The following is a 26,063-nucleotide window of genomic DNA, read 5'->3' as shown; positions in this document are numbered from 1 at the left end:
ATACCCACCATTTGCTTCAACATGGATGGAATTGGAGGGTATTATGCTGAGCGAAGTAAGTCAATCGGAGAAGGACAGACATTATATGGTTTCACTCATGTGAGGAACATATGTAAGTTTTTAACTTACATATGATCTCTCAGTGGTATGGTAAAATGTTTAGTTTTTTAATAGACAAACTGCTTCCAAAGTGACTATTTTGGATTTTAGCCATTCTAATAAGTGTATTGTGGCAATATCTCATAGTTTTAATGTATTTGGTTTTGACTGTTCTCTTCTCACTGAATATTATGGTGTGATATGTTATAATAAAGGCATACCTTTAAGAGTTGGGAGGAATTTTCCAGATGGACAATGAAGAATGGAATAGTGGGAGGGGGAAATGCCAGGGGCATTTCAGGTAAAGAAAATTTTTGTGAAAAGTTTCATGGGTGAAAGAGAACATGGTACTTAGTGTTTGGAGATATGGCATAAAATAAACAAGAAGGAGTAATAGGAAAGGAGGACAGACTTGCATTCAGTGAGAGGCCAGATTTTGAGAACAGTTACAATTTGTTGGATTTTTTTTTTTTTAAAGATGAGAGGACTTAATTTTGAATTGAGTCATCACATAGTTTCGACTAGACAAACTTGATTCAATCCACATGGATATGTATCTCACAAAATCACATTAACCCCAAATACATGAGGAAATGTTCTTCGATTTTTTACAAAATACATAGTGGGAATTTGAGAATACTTCAATATTTTTTTAAAAGGGCTACATAAAGTATAAAAAAAAGTTGATTACATTACAGAATTATAAAAGCACATGAAGGCTTGTTTTACTGTTTGCTCTACTTTTGTGTATGAGAATTTGTTAAAACTTAAAATGCAAATACTAGAAGATCTAGCATTGGCAACATTTATAAGCAATGAAGTGACATAATTACCTTACTTATTTGGAAATGTCATTCAGGTGGCCGAATTAGCATTGAGTAGGAAGGTGGCCATGAGTATATTGCATTACTACACGTAAGAAATTATCTGGACGCTAATTGATGAATCCTAAGTGTAGGGATGGTATTTAGCATATGACATCTAGTGTGATTGGGTAGAGAAAAATGAAAGACCATCAAGGTCCAAACTCTAGAAAACATAGTATTTTAATGTTGAAGTGTGCAGAGAAGCTATCAAAGGACTTGAAGTGGAACGAGGTGGGAGGAGAAGCAGGAAGTAATGAAGCTGCTCCTAGGTGGAAATAATTAATTGCATTTGTAAGTATGATTGGATTTCAAAAATTATGTACCATCTTGCTCTAGGATTGAAGTGTTTGCCATGTGCCTTAGTGCTCTACTTAAATAGTATTTTTCAGACTAAAGAGTTCTTTCTTTTTGGATTATTTTCTAGCTGTCATAGCCATGTTATTTACAATAAAAGTTTCTCATTTATTTATTTATAGAATAAGCATCAGTTTTTAGAGTTCAGACTCAGTGAAGAAAATAAACCTTGCAACAAAATGCAGAGATCCAGCCTTCATGTCACAATCATAATCCTTCTTATTTAGTTACCAATGTCCCATAGTTGAGCATGTTTTTTAATCAAAACTAATTATACCAGATGAATAGGATTATTTACCTAGTACTTTGATTTTGAGATCAATCAAACTTGTTTTCCCAGTATTGATAACAAAATATAATTTGGTCAAGCTGAAAACTAGAAAACTAATAACCAAGCATGCTGCAATTAATCTCAGGTTGAAATCTCCTTTAATAATAATATTGACAGTTAATATTTATAAATACATATAGGATATTGTCACGAGGCCAAGCACCATACATGATTCATCTCTTTAATCTTTAAAACTGTCCTATAGAGTTTGCAATACTTATGCAAATCTTTTTTTGATAGATGATAAATTGATAGATGAAGATGTTCAAATAGAGTGAGATTAAATAATTTGCCAGTTACACAGCTAGCAAGCAAATGGTGTAGGAATTTGTTCCCATAAGTCATGACTATAGAGCTTGCACACACTGCACTAAATGTAGTACACTTATACTACCCTGTTTTTGTTTCCTTGGTCCAAGCATTGAGAACATCCCATCACAGGGACCTACATCTGGATCTTAGGATGCTCAGTCTTGTAGCATTTAATCAGACAGCATGAGAATAGCTAGATTTTTAGCAGGTGTCATAAGAGTCATGTTTCTTCTCAGAGCCTCTGTAGACTGTAGGTTTTTAGCTAGCATTCACGAACTGAAGGTAGATTTTCCACAAATATTTTAGGTATTATCCCAGATTTCATGACTTATAGGAAGATATGGATAATTACAGGCATATTATAAAATATTCGCAAGTAGGAATTAAAACGGTCAGTATTAGAGGTTCTACCTTTTTGATAGCATAGAAAATATTAATGAGTTGGATGTTCATAAATCTTTGTTACAGTTTGGCATTCTCCCAAGAGTTTTAAGGGAATCAAGGATGAAATTATGGAAATGATAGTTAAAATACAATAGTTCATTGTCATGATGAGCACTGGGTGATATATAAAATTGTTGAATCACTAGATGGTGCACCTGAAACTAATATAACACTGTATGCCAACTAACTGGAATGAAAAAAAAATTTAAATGCAATAGTTCACTCTTCCTGAATATTGGCAAGCTGTTAACATAATTTTTTCTTTTTTTAACATAATTTTTTCTATAACAACAACTAGAGGAATGACCCAGGAAACCTGGATACACAGACATCAAATTTCATTTCTGTGATGATAATGATTTAGATCAGTATGCGCTGCTCCAGGTCAAGTGCCTGTCAGGTTCACTGTTCCCTTCTGGGAAGTCTCAGAATGCTTGCCAGCTCACACCCACCTCAGAGAAGAGACAGTCTCCTAAAGCCTAGGTCATTGTGCTCTTCATCAGGTGAGTCTACTAGGTTAATTATGACTGACTGGGTCAGGAACAGGTCCTGAGGTTATAGACACCAGGAGCGAATGAGCAGCGGCAGGAAACTATAGAATCAAACTTGCTCTTAATTTATCCCTAATATGGACTCCTACATTTCTGTACAGATTATACATATTCCTCTATAATTCCTTCATTCAATATGAGAGAGAGCAAACAAGGAGGAGATAGCACAAGTTATCCCTTCTAAAGATTGTCTTTTACTTCATTTTTTTTCAAGTCCTGCTCATTTTTAGGGTCAACTGAGTTTTACTTATCAATGAAGTTTGCAACAATGGCTTTGCAACAATGGTTTAGATGTATAAAAATTATCTCAAACTTGACATGTTCCAAACCTCCTATTCTTCTCTGCAATGAAGTATTTTTTCCCCCTTAGTGTTTTGTCTAGGTTGACAACAACCCTGTTGTCCTATTTTCCCAGGTTCTAAACCTTGAGGGTCAGCCTTGATGGCTCTTTCTCTCACATGGCGTATTCAATCAACCGTCAGCTCTTTCTTCAAAATATATCCAGGATACAGCTATTTCTCCCCACTTTCACTGCTGCTACTCTGGTTAAAATCTCCACTATCTCTTACCTGGATTACTGCAGTAATTTCCTAACTGTTATTCTTCCTTTTGTCCTTGCCCTCTTCAGCAGCCTGTGTGTTCCATTCGACACGTGAGTCAGGGTGTGTCAGGTTCTGTCACTGTTCTGCTCAGCACCATCTAATGGTTCCCAAATCAGAGGAAAGGTTAAAGTCCTTATAATGCCTACTGACACACAATTTGTCTCGTGCCCTCTACCTCTTAATCTCTTATATTAACACTTTCTCCCTTCCTTAATTCTTTGTTCAGTCATTCTGGGTTTTGTTAGTTTAGTTTACTTTAGTTTTTTCTATTCTGTGAATGTGCTTGGCAGGTTGTCTCTACCTGAAGCTCTTTTTCAGGAAGAAGAGTTGTCATTTCCCAAGCCACTTCCTAGTGGAATCTTTCCCACTTGAAAATTTAATATGCATCCATGCCTCTACCCCTACAATTTTCTTTCCCCTTACCTGTATTATTTTTCTCCATAGCACTTTGACCATCAATCATATATTTACTTAGTATTTCTAAGAAGTGGAATTATGGGTGACTTGTATTTTTGTATAGCTTCTACATTTTCTCAATATTAAACAATGAGCAGATTCAAAGGAGCAAAGCATTGCCTTGAGCTGAGTTAGGAAAAGTCTCACAGGAAAGGAAAGACTTAAGGTGTATCCTGCAAGCTTGGTAGGCTGGGCTTTGGGTAGGTGGAGAGAGAGTATGTTTGATCATAATAAAACATACACAAAAGGTAGAGAATACTTCATACATAGCATATTTTGGAGGCAGTAGGGCAAACAACCAGGCTAGTCTCCTTTGTCCCCAAACTGTTGATTGTACAATTTGAAACAGATTATACAGGACCCAGGGGTGTTATTTTGGTTATGGGTATCTTTTGGATAGAAGATTGCTATGGAGAAAGCCGTGATGCAATTATTTTTTTTTTTTTTTAATTCTTCTAGGCTTTTCTTTCTGATGTTCCCATGTAATTCTTTGTCTTCTTAGAAACAATTTATATACATTTCTCAGTACTCAGTGCTCCTAAATAACTTATTTTATGCCATGGTAGATAAGTTTAAGTCTCAACAAATTGACACAATTATCCATTTCTATCAAGGTCTAATTTTCTTGCCATTTCCAGTAGATTTTTTATTTATGTATTTTTAAATAATTTTTATATTGATGTTCTCTTTTTCTATCTAGAAATAAAACTTTGCAGACTTAGAAATGCAAAGAATATTAAGATTTTTGCCTTTTCTGTTGAAGAATTATCAAATGGTTTTTACTATAAATACATTAATTTTTCTCAGTCTAATTTATGTGACTTGTGTTACTGTGGGTAGAAGATACCACCTTCAGAATATATTTGTCATCCTCTACAAATGTGCCTTTCCCATGTATCGGACATGATTATAATTTAAGCACTTGGCTAGGTCAGTTAAGGTCCCCATAGCTCTTCAAATTGAGATGAGGGAGGATGAGACAGAAATACCTCCATGCTGTTAAAATCTGCCCTGTTGACCCTGATCTGAGCCCTTTCCAGGAAAGGGACATCAGACATGATATAAAACTTGTTTAAATTGGGTAATTTTTTTTTTTTTATCAGAAGACCAGTAATATGATTGGAGAAAAGACCATTTCAAAAACTCTACATGGTGGAATGTGTGTAGCATTTTCAAAGACAGATTTTTTTTTTTTGAGGGGTGAACAGAGAGGCTGTATTGTAGGCTTTAAAAAATATAGTAAACTTGCACAAATCTAAATGTTATAGAATATCACTGAGCAAGGTTTGGTTTGGGATCTTTTTTTTTTCTTATTGAAAATTCAGCCTATCCATAATACTTCTAATGATTTTCTCAGAGTGCCTTCATGCAGAGAGCTCAGTTATTTTTCATGCAAGATATATACCTCTGCCCTTTGGATTTATGGAATGGAATAACAACTAAATGTTAATTCAAAGGATTCACTTGCATATCTGGGAGATTCTTCCTTTTTAACATAAGAGAGAGCACAAACATGAATATAACAAATAAAGCACTTTAAGGTGATTGCAGTCTCAAATTAAAACACTGAGTGGAATATAAACTTTTAAAAAACAACTTAGAGAAAGGATTGTTTTTATAACTTATTTTTCAATCATGAGAAACTGTAATGGAACTGTTTGAGGAGTCAGGGTCCAGTGGATCAGGGAAATGACCAGGTGCAGTCACGTAACTTAAAAATTTTCTAAACTATTTTAAAATTACAGGAAAAACTACTTTTCCATTTCCTACTGGAAATGGCCCCAGTAGAGTCTGTGGTTCTAGATATGTATCAATTTGCATTTTGTGAATATAAACGGTAGAATTTTTGTCAACTGCAATCTGTCCCCTCCCCCTTCTTCTTTTTCAGTATGTCATCCTTTACCCAAAACCCTCTTTCAACTGCATTTGAATCCATCTTTTCAAATTCAGTCTTTCATCTCCCTCTCCCCTATTTTGTACATCCTCAACTCTCTTGACCCCAATGTCCTCACTTGAATTTAGCAACTGTATTTATCTTCTGTCTCTAACTTAGGCTGAGCATCTAGATTCTGGTGTGCAATGTTTCTAGATCTTCCAAACTTTGCTTCCCTCATTGGTGTTCTGATAAGAACTGATAAACTGCCTGTAGATTTTACCCTAGTTTGGCATGACCCTGACAGCATGTCACAGAAGTTGCTAGTGTCCCATTCCTGATAGAAATTTCTTCCTTCACCACAGAGAACACCCAGTGGATAATGACTACAACCAAGAGTCTATACACAATAGATAAACAACACAGACAGGCTTACTCTTTCCAAAAAGCCATTAGAGAAATGAAGTTTTAAATATGTCGAGGTAATATTTTGAAATGAAGGCACATTTTTTTTTCGTAGTATTTTCTGCTACATAATAATTTCTGCATTTGTGTATGTAGATTCTCAGAACTGTTGTTCATGAAAGAGTGGTATTGCAGGAAGTTTTGGCTTTTGAGTTCCAAAATTGGAGTTTTATGCTTCATGGTAGAGAGAAACATTTGAATTCGAAGGCCTAGGAAACAGTAGCTAAGCTTTCTATTCTGAAGAATGAATAGAGAACCAGGGTTCTCTGCCTTCAGATTATTTTTTTATTTTTCAATATTTTTAATAATAAATTAATTTTTTATTGGTGTTCAATTTGCCAACATACAGAATAACACCCAGTGCTCATTCCGTCAAGTGCCCCCTTCAGTGCCCGTCACCCATTCACCCCCACCCCTGCCCTCCTCCCCTTCCACCAACCCTAGTTTGTTTACCAGAGTTAGGAGTCTTTATGTTCTGTCTCCCTTTCTGATATTTCCTACCCATTTCTTCTCCCTTCCCTTCTATTCCCTTTCACTATTATTTATATTCCCCAAATGAATGAGAACATACACTGTTTGTCCTTCTCCGATTGACTTACTTCACTCAGCATAATACCCTCGAGTTCCATCCACGTTGAAGCAAATGGTGGGTATTTGTCATTTCTAATGGCTGAGTAATATTCTGGTTTCTCTTCAGATCGTATAAATCTTTTGCCTTCAGATTAAATAAAGGCTCCATGGATTGGGGGTGGGAGAAAAGAGTAAAAGGAATTACTTAGTACAAAAGGACTCCTGAGCCTGATCTCTCATGTATGTCTCACCACTGCCTTCTTTGGGAAGATTGAAACCCTAGAGAATTATGGACACTTGAGATCAGAAGAGATGTGGCTTTGCCCACCTGGGGCATACGGAAGTATAATATATATATATAATAATCCTATATATATAATATTATATATATATATGATAGTCATTTATATCATTTAATCACCAAAACCAGGATATTTGTGAGGGTAAAAGTGGTCTAGGCAAATACTAAATCTGGTGAAATACCTGGATAATTGGTGTCAATCAGGACTTATGGTAACCTGCCACTATGAAAAGCAATAGCATAGAAATTATCTCTAATGTAGACAGAAAGTGCAATAGCGCTGGGGCTCCTGGGTGGCTCAGTCACTTAAGTGTCCAGCTCTTGATTTCGGCTCAGGTCATGATCTCAGGGTTGTGAGATCAAGCCTTGCATTGGGCTGTGGGGTCAGCATGGAATTTGTTTGATATTGTTTCCGTCTCCCTCTGCCTCTCCTCCTGCTCACATTCTCTTTCTCTCTCTTTCTCTCTCTCTCTCAAATCTTTTAAGTGCAGTAGTAGTTACTAGGGACTTGAGGCAGGAGGAAATGGGAAATTATTACTTAATGGACACAGATTTTTCAGTTTGGAGTGATGAACAAACTGGAAATGGATGGTGTGGTGATGGTTGCACAACAATGTGAATGTCCTTAATGCCACTGAGTTATACGTTTAGAACTGGCTTAAATGGTAAAATTTTATGTTACAGATATTTTTGCCACGATAAAATATATTAATGAAAAAATTGTCTAGTAATGATTATCTAGATTGATGTATCTGAGTAAGACATACAATATTTTTGTGTAGTTGAGAGGGTGGAGAATGTTCTCACATAGCTGAGAAGAGCACAAAAAAAATGCCACCAAGAAATGGAGAACTCAAATATAGGTTGAAGAGCAACCTATGAGCAATATAGAATATTAGCAACATAGAAGACCTGATGGGAATGAGGATTTAAGTCCCAAGTTAGAAAAATATGTGAACTCTATCCCTACTGTTGTCAGTGGTATATATTTGTTGAGTAAGTACATATGCTAATTTTAGGCAGCATTTTGCAAATCGTGAGCATTCTATGGAACCCACATGCTAGATGTAACACATCTGTCCTGTCATCTCACTTTATGTTGGGATAGTAGCAACTTCCTAATAAAGTGCTGTTTTTGCTGAGAAGTGTGCTAACCCTTCAAGCCAGCTGCATTTTCAAGAGGAGGAAAGATTCATTTGCGGGTTTTTGATTAATGATACATTCTGCATTTCTCTCCCCATCAATACATTCTTTCTTTAAAACCATAATGTTCTGAACTCACCCCACTACGAAGGGGGCATAGTTAAAAAGAGTGTGTTGTTCTGATTCCATTTAAGTGACCTAGCAAGCAGAGGATTTGCATTCAAACTAGATTTGGTCCTAGGGTGGTCTTTAGAGATGTTGTGAATAAATTAGAGACTGCATATTAGCTCCATATTCTCAAGATGGTTGTTTGAAATGAAAATTATTTCCAGGTTTTTTTGAGTTTTTGTTTTTGTTTTGTTTGCAGCTCCTATTCAGTGAAATATTTGGCAAAAAGCTATGCCTTTCATGAAGCTGGGAAATTGTTTACATCAAATTAGAGAAATAGCATAGCTACTGTTATCAGTACAAAATTAAATTTCACATATACACAAAATTGATATTTATTTCTTCTGTCCTTTCTTTCTGGACAATGCATCTTTGGATTTTATAGTTCTTATTATATTCCTTACTGTTATGTATTTATTTTCATAGCAATTTCGGCCCTGTAGAAACTTAGATTTTTTTTTTATTCATTGTTTACTTGCAGGCATTATGCAAACTATGCAATTACAAAAAGGTAAGCATTTTTTTTTTTACCTTTCTTTACTTTAGAGAAATGTTTTTTTTTTAATATAACGGAAGACTGACAGTATGTTTGATTTAGAAAGTATCTTCAAAATCAGTTGTTTACTTCAGATGTGAATCCTTGAAACAGACCCCAGACCATAAAAAAGATTTGTAACTGTGATACTTGGTGGCTATCTAACTTTGCGCCCTCATGGCTTATGGAAATGCAGTTTTCTCATCTGTAAAATGTGGATGATTACATTGACCTCATAGAGTTGCTGTGATGGAGTTATTTGCTTTGCAATCATTTCCATTTATATATAACTAGCAAAAAATTTTAGAGGAGGATTGAAGTTTGGAAATTTTATCCAACTGGCAAATGTGATTGTATCTATTTAAAAGGTGTACACGTGATGATTTGACATACATTGTAGGATGATTATCAAGATCAAGATAATACAACCATCACTTCACACAGTTAACGTGTGTGTGTGTGTGTGTGTGTGTGTGTGTGTGCTCTTTGCACATGGCTCAGGGAGAGGAAAATGAGAATATGTAAGTCAAACAATAAAAACTTACAGTTCTAAGAAGAGTAAGTTCTGAGGATTTAATGAACAGCAAGGTGACTGTAGTTAATAATAGAGTATTATATAATTAGCAAATTTGAGAAGTTTATTTTTATATATTTAGGTAAGCACTCTATCAAATTTAGAAAAGAAAAAGTTGGTGGAACACACAGCTAAAGTATTTTCCCCAGTTTAATATTAACACATAGATCATTTTCTTAATTTTTTCTGTCTCTTCTTATGAAACAAACATTTAAGTAGAAAATATAGAAAACCTAGGAGAGGATAATAAAGAAAATTTGTTACTATCTGTTGAAATCTAGGGCAGCTTATATAGATAGATGATACTCTCATTCTCAGATAACAAAAAGTCCCCCAGTCATTTATAATCACAAGTAAGAGACTCCCCTCAGTAATAAATGTGTCCACTATAGTGTAATAAGAAATTACACATTTATTTGCAGCTGGCTTCTGACTAAGGGCAAGAAAAAGAGGCTGGTGGTTTCTCCTCTGTTCCGTCTCTGCCACACACTTCATCTGCCCTCTCCATTCTCAACCATTCCGCTTACAAATATAATTTCGAATATTAGTATAAAACAGTCTGCCTTGCCTGTGCTCCCATGCCCAAGCTCTCTCAATGATTGTTTTGAGGCCCTTCCACTTGACTGATGACAAAAGGGGGAATGTCTTAACCCTTCCTTTCACCATGGCAGCATGGAGGGAAAAGGCCATAACCTATTAACAACCTGCTTCAGATAAATTATTTTGCCAATCTCCCTCTCCACTCTCAGCCTTCCTTACTCTATTTTGTAGGTAAGGGTCACAAAACCAATTCTCCCGTGCCCTCTTTGCCATACTCACTGGAGTACCCTCACTCCTTTATTTGTAAGATGGGGAGGGTTGATGCCTCAAAAACTGACACAGAAGGAGTCTGTTTTTACATCCAGTTATAATCATTCCCTTAGGATACCGACTCAAAAACTGACACAAAAACTGACACAGAAGGAGTCTGTTTTTACATCCAGTTATAATCATTCCCTTAGGATACCTTATGTGAAGTGGGTTTCTGCATCTAAGAATATTACCACATTAAGACTCTTGACACATGCTAGTAAAGCTTTATCTCTCCAAATAAAAATATTATATCAATTCATGCTTTCTTCCTTACCACATAATACTAAAAAAAAAAAAAAAAAAAAAAAAAGAAAGAAAAAGAAAAATAGGGCAAATGAGAACAGGGGCAAGGAAAAAAGCAAGGGCATTAGACGATAGGTACAGTTTATTAGGTACAGTGTCATAGGAAGAACTAAGTAAGTGTTATAGGTACAGTGTCATAGGAAGAACTAAGTACAGTTTGACAGAAGATGAAGTGGAGTTTTTTTTGTTGTTTTTTTTTTGTTTTTGTTTTAAATATTTATTTGAGGAAAGAAGAAAGGTGTATGAAGTAGGGAGTAGGGGGATGGGGCAGAGAGAGAGAGAGAATCCCAAGCAGACTCCACACTGAGCGTGGAGCCCAACTTGGGCCTTGATTTCATGATCCTGAGATCATGACCTGAGCTAATATCAAGAATCAGATGCTTGACAGACTGAGCCACCCAAGTGTTCCAAGGTAGAAGTTTTTATAAATCAGATAAATCCATGTTGAACCACCCTCCAGCATAAATAATTCATCCCAGCCCACTTCTCTCAATGAGCAATACATTTGATTACTAATTGCTCTTGGATTCTAGCCCTGAAAGGATTATGGAGAGCTTGATTCATGTAATCATTTTACAACTCTTTCCATATAGCATAGTGTGGCCATCTTAATTCAGGTCAGAACAGTATTTGCAAAGATAGCATGAAATGTTAGAAGATATTTCTGTTTTGAGTTTCTGCCACTTCCTAGTGGGTTGATGCTGACACTGTCACTCCATATCAATGGGATATAGTTTCCTCACCCCTGTAATTGAAATAATAATATCTTTTTTGCTAGCTCGTGGTAATTATGAGATGGGATGGGGATTTGTAAACTGTAAAGATCTTAGAAAAATCAAATATGTTGCCTTGTCAATCACCTGTCATCCCTGAGGGAGAGTTGGAAGTTTCTAATTAATCCCCCTTGACCTATTTTCTCTTTTTGACCCTGTCCATGCTATTCTTTTTCTTCTCGCATGAGATTTCATATGTCAAATGTACTTTGCATTTTTCTGGGTGCATATTAGCTATCCAGAAAATACTAGTTCTTGCTTTTTTTCTCTTCTTCCAGTTTCCCAACTCCTTGGAAATAGCTGATAAGGCAATATTGTCAAAGCTCTTTCTTTCCAAATAGGCAGCAGAGGGTATGTGTATTCAGGATACATCCTACTTGTCCTTCTCGTACTTATTGGATTCAGCTTTGTTTGCATAGAAAGCATTTTCCTCCTAGTCTAGTTCAGTGAAAATGATGTCAATTGTTCCCCTATTGCCTGAGATCAACTCCTAGATTAGGTAAATTATGTATCTTCACTTTATTTTTAATTTAGTTTTATTGATGTAAAAACAATGGGAATAGCAAAATGGTTCTAGTGTCAATGGTATTTAAAGAACAAGCAGAAAGGTAATAAGATGCATTATTACTTTAGATTCCCCTTTCCTTGTTATTCACTTGTGGGGAGAATCCAATCTTGAGAGAAAATGTAGAATGTGATTTTGTGCCAGTAGTAATTAGCAAGAACAGCTTGATGAGAAACAGTGATGGAAGAATCAATGACAAACATCAATACAGTAAAGCCCAAACAAGGCTTCTGTTTTTTATATTAGGTCTTTACACATTGACTTAACCAAATGATTGAGAAATGACATTCTTAATCCCAAATAGTGTGCCATAAATAGATTGTAAACCACTTTGACCTTCTTAGACTATGTCAAGCTTTTCCAATTTCCCTAGAGTATACTACAAGGTTTTGTTACCAGTAATGTCTTCTCATTAACTACTACTATTGTTTCATCAAATAGAGCTTTTAAATTAAGCCTAAAAATTGCAGTAAACTAGGAATTCAAGAGAAACATAAAATTTTTTCCTTAAGATTGCATACTCAGGTTTTGGTACAAACAGAATCATGAGAAAGATTATATATTTTTGTTGTTTGATTATTTTAAATAATCAAAAACGTGTATTTGGCTTGATCCAAATTTCTTCTCTCTTTCACCAACATAAATGAAAAGACATAAGATTGCATCTTTCAGAGTTTGCTGATGTACCACTAAATACATACCCTTTTAGTGAAATGTTGGCACCTTATGCTCTATGCTTAGGCCAGGATTTCTCAATTTTGGCACTCTGTATTTCAGACTGGGTAGTTCTTTGTTATGGGGAACGCTGATATATTGTGGGGTGTTTAGCAGCATCCTTGGCCTGCCTTTCCTGGATTGCAGTAGCACTAGTGAATTGTGATTATCAAAAATATCTCAAGACATTAGCAAAATATCCTTGAGTGGGGACCCTTGCAAATCAGACCTTACTAGACTGCAGTGGTTCTTGATCATGAATGTGCATTCAAATCACCTGGGAGATATATTTTTTTTGTTGTAAAATAATTTACTAAAGGCATTATTTGTTAAACTTTAAACTAATAATTTGTTACCAATAAGGTACGTCATTGTAAACATGACAAAATGATTTCAAGAGATACATGGCTAGTAGGTAAACAGTACAATTTTAAGTGACAGCTTTCCTATTTACAAGATCATATTCCTTCCAGCTACTCCAGGGGCTTGCAAGTGATGCTACTGCTTGTGACAGTTACCTGAGAGGGGAGCTTGGAGCTCATAACTGGTTTGAGATCACTACTGCTAAAGAGGTCTTACAAAGCTCCAAAATTCTTCACTCATAAGGTCATTTGAAAACTCTTGAGCTTAGAAATCAGGATACTTTCTATCTCTCACCAAAAAACATCAAAAAGATATGGATTCAGAACCCCAAAAGAACTAGCTGGAGGGCACAAGTCCTGTAACCTGTCCAAGCATGGATTGGTGAGCTCTGCCACTAAGCACATCACAGAAAATGGAGAAAATAATCCAAAAGTAGCTATTGAACATTAGCACCATAATAAACATGGCTCATATAGCTAAAGACTAGATTGTTTATCCCACCAGGTAACATTCATTTACAGCTCTAATGCTGAAAGAGCAGCTTTTTAATGTACAAGTGATCTAAGTATAGAAGTCCGGTTTTAATTCCTATGAGAAAAATGTTGAACAAAATACAAGCTAAACAGCATCCCAGAGGCAGTCAATATTACTGTACTAAAGCATATACAGATTAAGGCTTTACCTTGGTAAATAAACAATTTTGAAATTAGGTTGGAACATTACCAACAAATCAGTTACAAAGAATTCAAGCAATTTGTTTAAGAATCTGTAGTGGGACTCAGTTCTAAAGTATTAGGCATCTTACATTCAACATATGCCCTTAGCTGCCATAATAAGTGTTACTGTAACTTAACTCCCTGAAATGCCACCCATAGTTTTGAATTCAAGCCAGTCAAGTGTTAAAAGAATTTGGTTCATTAATGAAAAAGCCTAATAATTCAATTGAACTCTTCTAACTAGAGAATGATCCAAGTACAGGAAGTTTCCCTGTTTTAGTATTTGTAGTTTCAAATGCCCTTTTGGTTTACCGAGTAAACTGAACACATTTCCTGATAAATATCACCACTGGACAGTAGATCTAAATGTTAAGATTTTACTAAGTCAAGGTTTCAGGCTGGTACAATGTTCCTACTAGGTCATGTTTCAGTTGATCTTTCCAATGTCGGGGAAAAAATGAAAGACAAAGACTATTTACTGTGCAGAATTATAACCACAGACATTGAAATATAGCTCTCAGATCTGAAAATGTCTTTGTTTTTTAGAAAATGAATTCCAGGAAGGTTAAAAAGCAATACCAGAGGGTATAGGTGCAGAATTGGATGTAGTCATTCAAAGCATTCAATTAAGAATATGGCAATATAAATATCTGAAAAGCATCTCTTAGGTGTTCAAAACAAAAAAATGTATAAGTCATTCCTAACTAATTTGAGCTTTATAGCGTTTCCTAGATGGGAAAAACAGTTAACATTTGAAAGTCCTGAAAGCTTTGTCCTTGACTAATTACATCAGGTGGTTTGCCTTTGATCAAATTCCTTCCTTTTAAACATGGATAAAAGCATTACATAGGTCCACTGTTAAACAGACAACATGTTGCAAATTACTTCTGGTTTAATGTATTCCAACAGGGCATAGAAAATAAAAGATGTCGAGGTGGCTTTGGACTAAGTTTAATAGTCATCTCCTCTGCTGACAACTTCTTTAAACGTTGGACGCAACAGTATGGTATGTTCAAACTGCGCTGTATATGATCCTTTAATGTCACATGATGGTGGATGTGGATCTACAATGCCCAAGTCACACAGATTCTTCAAAGCCATGAAGTATTTACTTTCTCCCAAGCGATCCAGCCACCTGCAGCAGAAGGCTAGGGTGCCAAAGTTTTCATTGATGACGTTCAACAAGTGTTCTGTTCTTGGAAGCCTGATTGCACGTGTCCAACATCAAAATTTTTCATATAATGTGAACATTCCATGTCATCATGAACAATGCCTTTTCCTATGCTTCCAAAGATTTCAATGGCATACCCTTCTCCTTCCTCCATTCTTGTTGCCTCTCCTCCTTTCACAATTGGCACTGTTTTCCCAGCATGTATTCTATATGGCCCAATTGAATGTCCACTTAGGTTACAGATTGGTTTCACTTGATATGTCTTCCCATATATTTCAACCTCCTAGGATTCCAGAACTTCTTGGATGGCCTCACCAACATCACATAGACGACATCAATTCCAACACACTTTATTCCAGTGATAGTGGCATCCTTTACAGCTTTTAATAATGTATCATATTTGGGATTAAAAGTAACTGTAAAAGCACAGTCAATAATCCTACCACTTATATGTGTTCCAAAGTCTATCTTACAGATGTCATCATACTGTGATACTGTTGTATCATCAGAATTTGGAGTATAATGGGCAGCACAGTTATTCAGAGAACACCCGGTAGGAAATGCCCAGCCTGCATTTAATCCATTCTCCTTAATTAGCTTTCGTGAACAGTCTTCCAATTTTTCACAGATTTCTATCATTGTCATCCCAGGCTTGATCCAGCTCATAACATATTTTCTAACTTGTTGATGTGCTTCCGCAGCTTCTCGAAAATCATTCCAAATCTCTTCACTAGCTTGATCTAATGCTTTCTTTTCTTCACTTGTAGTTCTCCAAGCAGCCGTTCGCCCATCTTGTGTGGGTGGGTACTCTCATTCTTGTCCTTTGGGAAATACACCATTAGGGTACAGGTCACACACTGGAACTGAGGGAGGGTCTGTTTGAACTCTTGGTCCTCTCTTTTTCTTCTTCTTTCCAGTTGCTCCATCTCCATCTTCATCGTCATCATCTCTCTCTTTCTCTTCCAATGCTTGTCTTTCCAATTGTCTTGCTACCTCATCAACTGAGGCTCCTGACTATGCTCCTGCTGTGGCAGCCCCTTTACTCTTGTTCTTCTTTTTTTCTTGGCTGCTTCCTCAGCCGTAGAGGCAGCTCCATCTTCTCTGTCGTCTGGATCCAGGTCATCATTCAGGTGGCTCCCAGAGGACGCTGCCTCCTCCACATGCGAGAGAGTGAGCCCTAGGAGATATGTTTAAAAAATACCCAGACTACCCCAAATCAGTTGAATAAAGATCCATAGATGATTGAGTGCTAAAATTGACTGAAATAGGTTGCCCTTATAAATTTGATATGTTTCCTTTGGGAACAAACCTACAACGTCTCCTTTTTTCAGGGTTCCTTGTCTTTTTAATTTAATACTTTTTAGAATCCAGAGTTGCTTCATGAGTCTCCTGTAGTACAGTGGGGCTAAAAGGATGACACAGATTAAGCTCTATTGAAAGTCTCTCATGGACAAGAATAAATTCAAGTGAAGTCAAGACAATTCATTTTATTTGCAGCTACTTTCTGGCATGTAGACTATAACAGGAGTTCTTAAGTGACATTTCTGGGAATCTGCATCAGCATCACTTGGGAACTTGTTAGAAATACAAAATTTTGGAAACTCCACCCAGATCTTTTGACTTAAATACTCAGGGACAGGGTCCAGCAATTTGTGTTTTGGGCCTCCAGGTGATTCTGAAATATACTCAAATTTGAAAACTATGTACGAGAGACCCTTTCCATATTTGCTCATATGCTTTCAATGTTCTTCCAATTGGCCCTGATAGCCCCATCCTTCACAAGACTTAGATAAATGATATACATTTTCATTTAACCTTTTGGATACTTTCCTTTATGATTCCATTTGTCATAAATGTTCATTATTGAACTATGCCATATATACATGGGTTACATAATTCTATATAGTAGAGGAGTGTTAGAGATAGAAGACAGCTGAGAGGAAGCAGAGGGAGTTGAACACAGATCAAGCAGAGTGAGTGCTACAGATGAACTTCCCAGATATACTGGCTGCACCATGGTCTGTTCAGGTTTCTAACGAAAGTTTAGTATGACTTCCACAGGTAACACTTAGCATCTAGTGGGCCAGGGGAGGATGGCACGCAAGAGACATTCAGAAGAGTAGACCACGTGCAGAAAAAGAAGATGCTAGATGCAGGCACTGATGACTGCTGAGGGAAGGAAACAAAGGTGCTTTGTGCTTTTCCCTATTATATTAATTCTAAGTAAACTAAACCATTACTTTGTACACCCTTAATTTCAGCAGCTTAACTCTTTAAGTCAATAATGGAGGTGAGTTCCTATACTACCACCAAGTGTTACTTGCTAGTTGATATAATTATTTTTCAGTGAACAAGATCATGGAACTTACCTTTCTGTGCAAAATATCATAATTTTTATATGAACACTGGACTCTGAGGAGCAGGGTGGAAATGTTTTTGTTTGTTTCCTTGTTATGGAGAGAGAGAGAGTGAGTGGGGGTAGAGGAGGACAGGCAGAGAGAGAATCGTAAGCAGGCTCCACGCCCAGCATGGAGTGTGACATGGGGCTCAATCTTATGACCCTGAGATCATGACCTCAGCCAAAATCAAGAGTCCGATGCTTAATCAACCGAGCCACCTCGGCACCCAGAAAATGGATTTTAGTTAGAAGGACATTAAAGGAATCCAGAAGAAAGATGCTCTTTCAGCAGATGAGGGTAGTAGGCATAGATGAATTATTGGCTTTGAGATCTGGTTTGGAGTTCTTAGAATTTCCCATTGGAGTCGATGTAAAAAAGAGGAATAAAGGATGACATCTGAGTTTTTTCCCTACTCATTTGGGTGGATGTAAAATAATTGAAATTGAGAAAGCTGGGGAGAAGCAGTATTAAAGGACTGAGGAATTAAGTTGTCTGTTTGGAACATATTAAAACTCTAGGAATCCCATTATACATTAAAATGAAGATGCCAAGAAAGAGTGATAAAGAAGTCTGGAACTCAGGGGGAAGGGATTAGGCTTGAGATTTCAATTTGGGCACTATCTGCATAGAGAGGTATAAAGCCCTGGGAGCGAATAAAATCACCTAAATGAGAGAAAGAGAGAGAGAAAAAAAAAGATGCCCGAAGTTCTGTTTTTTCAACTTGGTATTCCTTTAAACTCAGTTGTAGTCTGTTATTTTTATCATGTTGAATTCCATTTTTCTTGAATTTAATGTTACTCTTAAGATCATACATAAGGCTTAAAAAATAATTTCACAATTTTTACTGGGCAAATGACATTGTAATGTGTAGCTCACTGAGAGTAGCTTCTCTATTACTATTATGGTGTCAAAGCTTTCCATTGGGGCTGACAGGGACTGGTGCTTAGGTAATCAGTAGCCTTCTGAGCAGCTTAGCAACTCTGAGCCAGAAAGATTACTTTTTTATTCAAGTCATTAAAATTTTCCTGTTATGTTCTTTGTTTTGGCTGCCTTTTACTTAATTGTCTCATGAGGTGTTCTAAGCCAAACAGCCATATGAGGTCAACCAGAAGAAGAACTAAACTGTGAAAATAATCACATTTCTTTAATAAAAGATTTTTGAAAATTGGAGATGAAGGATGAACATTCAGAGTATAAGATAGCTTCAATTTTTCAATTAAAAAATGTTTTATCCCCCAAATGATGGTAATTTATAAAATTATGAGTTTGTGTGTATGCATGAAGTCCTACATGTATATAGCCGTGTAGAGGGTAAATTATTCTTCACGAAAAATTTTATGACTCGTATATCAAGTAAATATATTTTGCTAATATCCCTGCAGTTGATAACATAACCCTTTGTGGGCTAGACTAACCACATGGCTTCCCAACTGGGCTGTAAAAAAATCAACAGCCACTTTAGAGTTCCTGGGGGCAGTATTAGTAAGATTTACCTTGTCTAGTTTGGGCCAGTATGTTGCTTCTCTATCTTTTGCAATTCCATGGGGTGTTCTCCTTAGCCTTGGTGCTTGAGAAAGCTTTGGTGGAAGGCATTCTGCAAATAACTCACTTGGCTCTGACAGGCCAAGAAATCCAGTCTGGAGCCAAGATAAACTCAGTGATCATTTCTGCATTCATTTATTAACACGGTGAATTTGATTATTCTTTAGAGATTATTGGAAAAGCAGTTTCAGATAATAGATTTGAATTTGTACCCTGATGCCAGTTATGCGTCATTTGTATTTTTTTTTTCTTAAGCCCTTGGAAAACAACTGGATAGAAATGTTCTTTTTGCATCTCTGAATTCACCCTTAATGAGAGAGCAGTTTTCATGCCAAAGGAGAAAAGTAGGGAAACAAAACCACATGATTCTGTTATATTGACTTTCTATTAAAACTAACAAGCAAATTGGCAAGTGGGAGATGCAGGAGGTCATGTGTAGCTAAGCCTTCTGTTGAAGGCTCAATGTGAAATTTCCTTTGCCCTGGACATATCTAAATAGGTGCTACAAGAAAAAAAATGGAGAGATTGTTAGTATTTGAGTTCCTTTTGTATAGAATTTCATATAGAAAAAGCTCCACTTAATATAGATGCTGGGTTTTGGAGAGCCACAAAGGTAAGAGAAGATAATATAGATAATATTACCTTGTTAACATAAAACAGTATAATCAAATGCTCACTTGAACTTCACACATCACAGAAACATTAATTCAACATTTACAGGGTACCTACTGTGTGCCAGGAGCTAGGCTGTGTGTTATAGATATTAAGATTAGTGAGATGTGAACAACCTTCTCAAGGGATGCACAGTTCTAGCCTTTGGCTCTGAGACTAAGTTCTGAGTGGGTCAATGCTTCTCTAGCTCCTATATTTTTTTGTATTTCAGAGACAAGAACTACATAACTTGATGGTTACTTTTTTGCATCAATTTAAATAGGACACGGGGTGCTCAGAATTTACTCAAAGATTATCCTGGGTATGCCTGAGTTTGGGGATGAGATCAACATTTGAATGAGTAGACTAAGTAAGACAGGTTGGGGTAAGCATCATGCACTCCTTTAGAGGTCTAAATAGAACAGAAAGTGGGGTAAGGGGGAATTTTCTCTGCCTAAGTGTTTTCAAATTGTGGACGTCAGTCTTGCCCTGCATCTGGATTGGAACTTGCACCATCAGTTCGCCTTGTTTTCAGGCTTCCAGACTTGTGCTAAGGCTCTTCTGAGTTTTCAGTTTGTAGACAGCCATTGGTGGCATTTCTAAGCCTTCATTATCCTGTAGACAATTATAAGACTCTCTCTTCATGTCTACCTCTTTGCATCTCTGTATCATCTCTATATATCTGTATGTATCCTGTTAGTGCTATTTCTTAAGAGAACCCCGACTAATATACCTGTGAGTACAGGAGCAAGTATAGAGAAACAAAGCAGGACAATCAGCACAGTTTCCCAGAGAGGTACCCTGTAGCACCCAGGGGTTTCATTTTCTTTGTGAAATGAAAGAAAGTTCATTTCAGCGCCACTGATTCTGGAAACAACAGTTTAGGTTGATCTTAGGGAATGAACTCTTAAAAATTAAGAACTTTTTGAACTAAAGCTAAAGAGTGGGAATCAGATAAGCCAAGAATAGGCCTATCTATGCTTAGAAATGTGCATATATACCAGTCACAAGTGGATTTTAGATTTACAGGAAAGATACAAAAATTAATAATAATTTGGAAGGAGATTTACCCAATTTGTAGTAGGAAATGAACTGGGGCTTGATGTCCAAGTAGCAAAGAGAGTGGCTTGAATACTCATACCTACTTTCTTTAGCTTGAATAAAAATTTTGCCCTTTATATATGCCTAACTGCAGTAAGCCACAGTTGGTCAAAGGTCACCAACAAAGCAGATGCATGAATTTTGATTTAATGACACTAAAGTATTTGCTTGATTAAATTTCATGTAATATGCAGCCATCCTACAATACCCACAAAAGGATCAAGTGGGGGGATAAAAACCACACAACAGAGGAATATTGTGGTCTTAAAAGCAATAGTCACCTAGAAAAATTCACCACAGTTGTGCTCAATTGCTCTACTTTGTGAAGGCTCACTTGAGTTTTGTGAAGTTTTGTTAAATTCTCAAATAAGGTGTTGAAAGGAAAAAACGTGGAACCATTTGAGCCCGTGGTCTCAGTGCGTACTTGTGATATGTTAGGGAATCACGGGCAGTAGAAGTTGACCAGTGTTTGTCCATGGTGGTTTCCTAGTCAGCACAAAAATGCCACAGAAAGTTCTAGAAGATTTTGGAATGGAACATATTTATGGTCATTTTTTTTCCCCATTAAGTGGTTAAAACTTAAAGATTTTGTTATATGTGTGAACTAAACTTCTCACCTTAGCTTCACGTATGAATCTTTATATTAATCACTAGAAATACAGCATGGGGCCACCATCCACATAGTCTCTTGCTATTTCAAAAAGAAACAGACCAAAAAAATCCAGTATTAAAGAACTAGAACTACTTCCTCATCCTTTCCTTGAATAACTTTCTACCTGAATGCTATTTTTGTCTACATTCATTTCTCTGCTTTACTTGCAGTGAATGTTTACCATCACTGGCCACCTGGTAGAGTTACTTATGAGCAACATACATCTAAGTAGCTACGCAGGACTGGTCTGATTCTCTTTCCAACGACATGCTAACTCTGTGACAGTTTATCCCTATGCATCTAGTTTCTTCAAGTATAATATTGTGGTAATTTTTTTCTTGGTGGCATTATTCTATGGACTGAAATAATAAACATATAATATTGAATCTGGCCCTGAGAAAATACATAGTGCATATTTTTTGGTTTATTTTATAGATATTTGCAAGTATCTTCCGTATGTTTAGCACTTGTCTAATTTATGGCAAAAAAAGAGGTGAAAAAGATCTGATTTCTTGTAAGGTTAAATTATATCTGCAAAGCTTTATTAGTGTATTCTATAAAGTTTCACTGACTTTCAGTTGCATATGAGTTAATAAAGAAACAAAGGCTGTACAAGCTGGGCTGATGTTCATTAGCTTACCATTGTTTGGAGGTACTGATTGCAGCTGGCATCTTATCAAGTTGGGTGGTGCCTGTGATGTAGCAGTTGTTAACTATCTGAATGTTATTTTTGGAGATAAAATATTTGATGAAATAATCCATGAAAAGGGATTATTTCAGGGTTTGTTATTTCAGGAAAAGGATATCTGGCCCAGAGTAAGTGTTTAATAAGCATTAATTTTTTTATTACCATTATGTAAAGATAAATTGTATTCATAGTAAGGAGTATATAGTGTAGGGTTAGAGGACAAAAATTTTCCAAAAGACCATAATATAAAGCAAATGATTATTAGCACCACTTAAAATTCTAGCATGTTTTGGGAGGGAGATCTTGTCCCTATGACAACAATTGGGAAATGTAAAATAAGAGGACAGAACTAGAGATGGAGAATTGACCTGGTTTAGTCATCTGAAGATGGGGAGGAGAGGTTACAAGTCCAGTAAACAAAAACAGAACAGTCCAAGGCAGGTGAATCAGGAAAGGATAGAAAATATAAAAGGATGAATGGAAGAAACAAAAAGCCCTTCCGTATAACTGCAGCATAGGTTAGGCATATTCCAAGAAGTGAATGAGAGACATACTTTAAAGGGTTATTTATCTAAGAACCTTTTTAAATTTATCCATGAAAGACACACAGAGAGAGGCAGAGACACAGGCAGAGGGAGAAGGAGGCTCCCCACAGGGAGCCCAATGCAGGACTAGATCCCAGGACCCCAGGATCATGCTGAGCTGAAAGCAGAGGGCCAACTGCTGAGCCACCCATGTGTCCCTACTTTAAAGGGTTCTTAATGTCAGCCTGGAACTTGGATTTGGCTCAGCAAATAGATAAAGTGTAACAGTCACTCCAGTGGCAGCTGTAACCTCTCACCTTGTCATAGAACCATGTAAATCAGGGTAGATTAGGCTTCTCAACCTCAGCATTATTAACCTTTGGTTGGCTAATGCTTTCTTGAGAAGGGACCATTTTGTGCCTTATAAGATGTTTATTAGCATCTTTGGCCTCTGTCCACTAGATAACAGGAGTATCCCTGTTGTGTAACAACCAAAAATATTTTTAGATATTGCCAGATGTCTATGAGGCAAATTTGCCCCTGGTTGAGAAATACTAACATAGATGATAGTATGGCAGGGCCAATTTTTAGCAATTTTGGAAATTATTTTCTTTTTTCCCCCTATTCTTCTCACACATTGGATCATTTTCTGCACTCTCTTACCTCATGGAGAGGTTTTGGAAAGGTAGGAAACTACATGACAAGTTTCCTGTCTCAGTTTTCTTTTCAAAATTGAGTCATTGAGGAGATTTTGTTGTATGTTCTTGAGAAAAAAGAAGGGAAGGACTTGAGAGAAAAATCCTTAACAGACAAGGATTTTCTCTAGTTATGAAAAGTTTTCTAAAGGCAGGAAGGACATGGGATTGTGAAGCAGTAACTTTGTGTCTTGCTACTCAGCAAACACTGGGTAAAAACCTTTTTAAAACACTTTGGGAACCTTTGATGGAGGATGACTACATGAATCTCAGCTTCTCTAAAACATATGGCCCACTCAAAAGGAGTGATTAAAAAGAGGTGTATGAAGGGATCACTTAGACAGATATGGGCAAGGTTTAGAAATACTAAGAAGGAATACTGAAGCATTTGGGGAAGGAAGCTTGATGTGAGAAGTGGAGGGAATGGTCATCAGGACCTGTCAGTAGCTGTAACCCTTGGTAAGGGTACCTAAGAAGAGCTGTGCCATTGTTAAAGAAATGTATTTTCAACACAAAATGCCACAGGAAGGTAGCCCGCGGCAAAAATATTCCAATCTCTCTTTCCCCCTATCCTTGATTCTTTTATCTGTATCCCCCATTGGATAACCAGAAACCAGAGGGCAAGAGTGTTTTTGAAGAACTCTCTATTTAAATCCTTTGCCCATTTTAAAATTGGAGTTTTTAAATTAATGAGTAATAAGGGTTCTTTATATATTTTGGATACAAGTACCTATCATATACATAATTTTAAAATATTGTTTCCCAGTCTGTGGTTTGTCTGTTCACCCTCTTGATGATAACTTTTCACATAAATTTATAATTTTGTTGAAACCCAGCTTTTCAAACTTTTATCCCACGTGCTTTCCATGTCATATCCAGGAACTCCTTGCCAAACCCAGGTGGCAATGATTTGCTCCTATGTTTTCTCTGAAGAGTTTTATGGTTTTAGCTCTTATTTTTGAATACATGATATGTTTTGAATTAATTTTGAGGTATAAGGTGAATAGGGGTCCAAATTTATAGTTTTGAAAGCAGATACCCAGTTATTTTAGTATTAATTGTTGAATAGGCTATTCTTTTGCTATTAGATTGCCTTGTCCTCTTTGGCAAAAATTAATTGGCTATAAATATTAGGATTTCCTTATGGATTCTCACTTCTAATCCATTGATCTATATGGCTATCCTTATATTAGTTTCACATTGTCTTTATTTAGGGTAACTTTGTAGAAAGTTCTGAAATGAGGAAGTATGTATGCTCCAACTTTATTCTTTTTCTTTTTTTTGTGTGTGTGTATATATATATATATATATATATATATATATATATATATATACATATATATATTATCTATTCATTAGAGACATAGAAAGGCAGAGACATAGGTAGAGGGAGAAGCAGGCTCCCTGCAGGGAACCCAATGTGGGACTCGATCCCAGGACTCCGGAATCATGCCCTGAGCCAAAGGCAGATGCTCAGCTACTGAGCCACCAAGGCATCCTTATTTTTCAAGATTGTTTTACTTATTCTGAATCTCTTATAGTAGTTTTCATGTAAACTATAGTATCAGCTTGTCAATTTGCATAAAATCCATTTTGTACCTTGATAAACTTGGATTTAATCTGTAAATTAGTTTGGGGAATATTGCCATTGTTTTTTTTTTTTTTTTTTTTTTACAAGAGTAATTATTTCAATTCATGAGTAAGGGATTTCTTTCCGTTCATTTAGTTCGTCTTTAAGTTTTTCAACATAATTGATTTTAGTATAAACATCTTAAACTTATTTTGTAAAAATATTCTTAAATTCTTTTTGATGCTGTTATGAATGGTATTACATTTCATTTTGGAATTGTTTATAGCAAGTGTATAGAAATATAACTGATTTCTACATACTGATCTTATATCCTGTACTCTTGCTTGAGTTCATTTATTAATTTCAGCAGGTATTTTGGTGCATTCTTCAAAGTTTTCTTTTTTCTTTATTATTTTAGGAAGAGTATGAGTTGGAGGGAGAGGAAGGGAGAATCTTTTTTTCAATTAGCCGACATACAATATTCATCATTAGTTTCATATGTCAAGTTTAGTTATTCATCAGTTGCATATAACACCCAGTGCTTATCACATCATGTGCCCTTCTTAATGCCCGTCATCCAGTTACCCAAATTCCCCCCCCCTCCCCGCCCAGCAACCCTCAGTTTATTTCCTATAGGTAAGAGTCTCTCATGGTTTGTCTTTCTCTCTGATTTCACAAAGGGCAAATCTTAAGCAGATGCCACACTGAGCACAGGAGCCTGTCATGGGGCTCAATCTCAGGATCCTGAGATCACGACCTGAGCTGAAACCAAGAGTGGGATGCTTAACCCCCTGAGCCACCCAGGTACCTCTCTTTGGGATTTTCTATGTGCCAGATCATGTCATCTACAGTTAGAGAGATTTTTACTTCTTCCTTTCTAATCCAGATGATTTTTATTTGTCTTTATTGGCCAATTTCCCTGTAGAGATTATCAGGTACAATGTTGAATAGAAATGGCAAAGAGGGATTTTCTTTTTTTATACCTTGGGAGGAAAGGATTTAGTGTCTCACTATTGATTTTTTTTTTTTTTTTTTTAATGTGAGCTAAGATTTTTTTTTTTTTTAGATGCCTTTTATTCAGGTTGAGGGAGTTTGATTCTAGTCCGAGTTTAAGTGTTTTTATCAAGAAAATATGATGGA

At 36.3% G+C, this 26,063-nt stretch overlaps 1 pseudogene; it reads right to left on the bottom strand.

Moving 5' to 3' along the window:
• Nucleotides 1-14,870: 14,870 nt before the first annotated feature.
• On the bottom strand, nucleotides 14,871-20,338 carry LOC112915570 (methionine aminopeptidase 2 pseudogene; annotated as a pseudogene).
• Between the last annotated feature and the right edge of the window lie 5,725 nt (nucleotides 20,339-26,063).

This window comes from Vulpes vulpes, chromosome 14 (genome assembly GCF_048418805.1).
Source record: "Vulpes vulpes isolate BD-2025 chromosome 14, VulVul3, whole genome shotgun sequence".
In the NCBI taxonomy this organism is placed as follows: domain Eukaryota; kingdom Metazoa; phylum Chordata; class Mammalia; order Carnivora; family Canidae; genus Vulpes; species Vulpes vulpes.
Note: the sequence above shows the minus strand (reverse complement) of the source record. Positions and strands in the feature narration are given on the sequence as shown.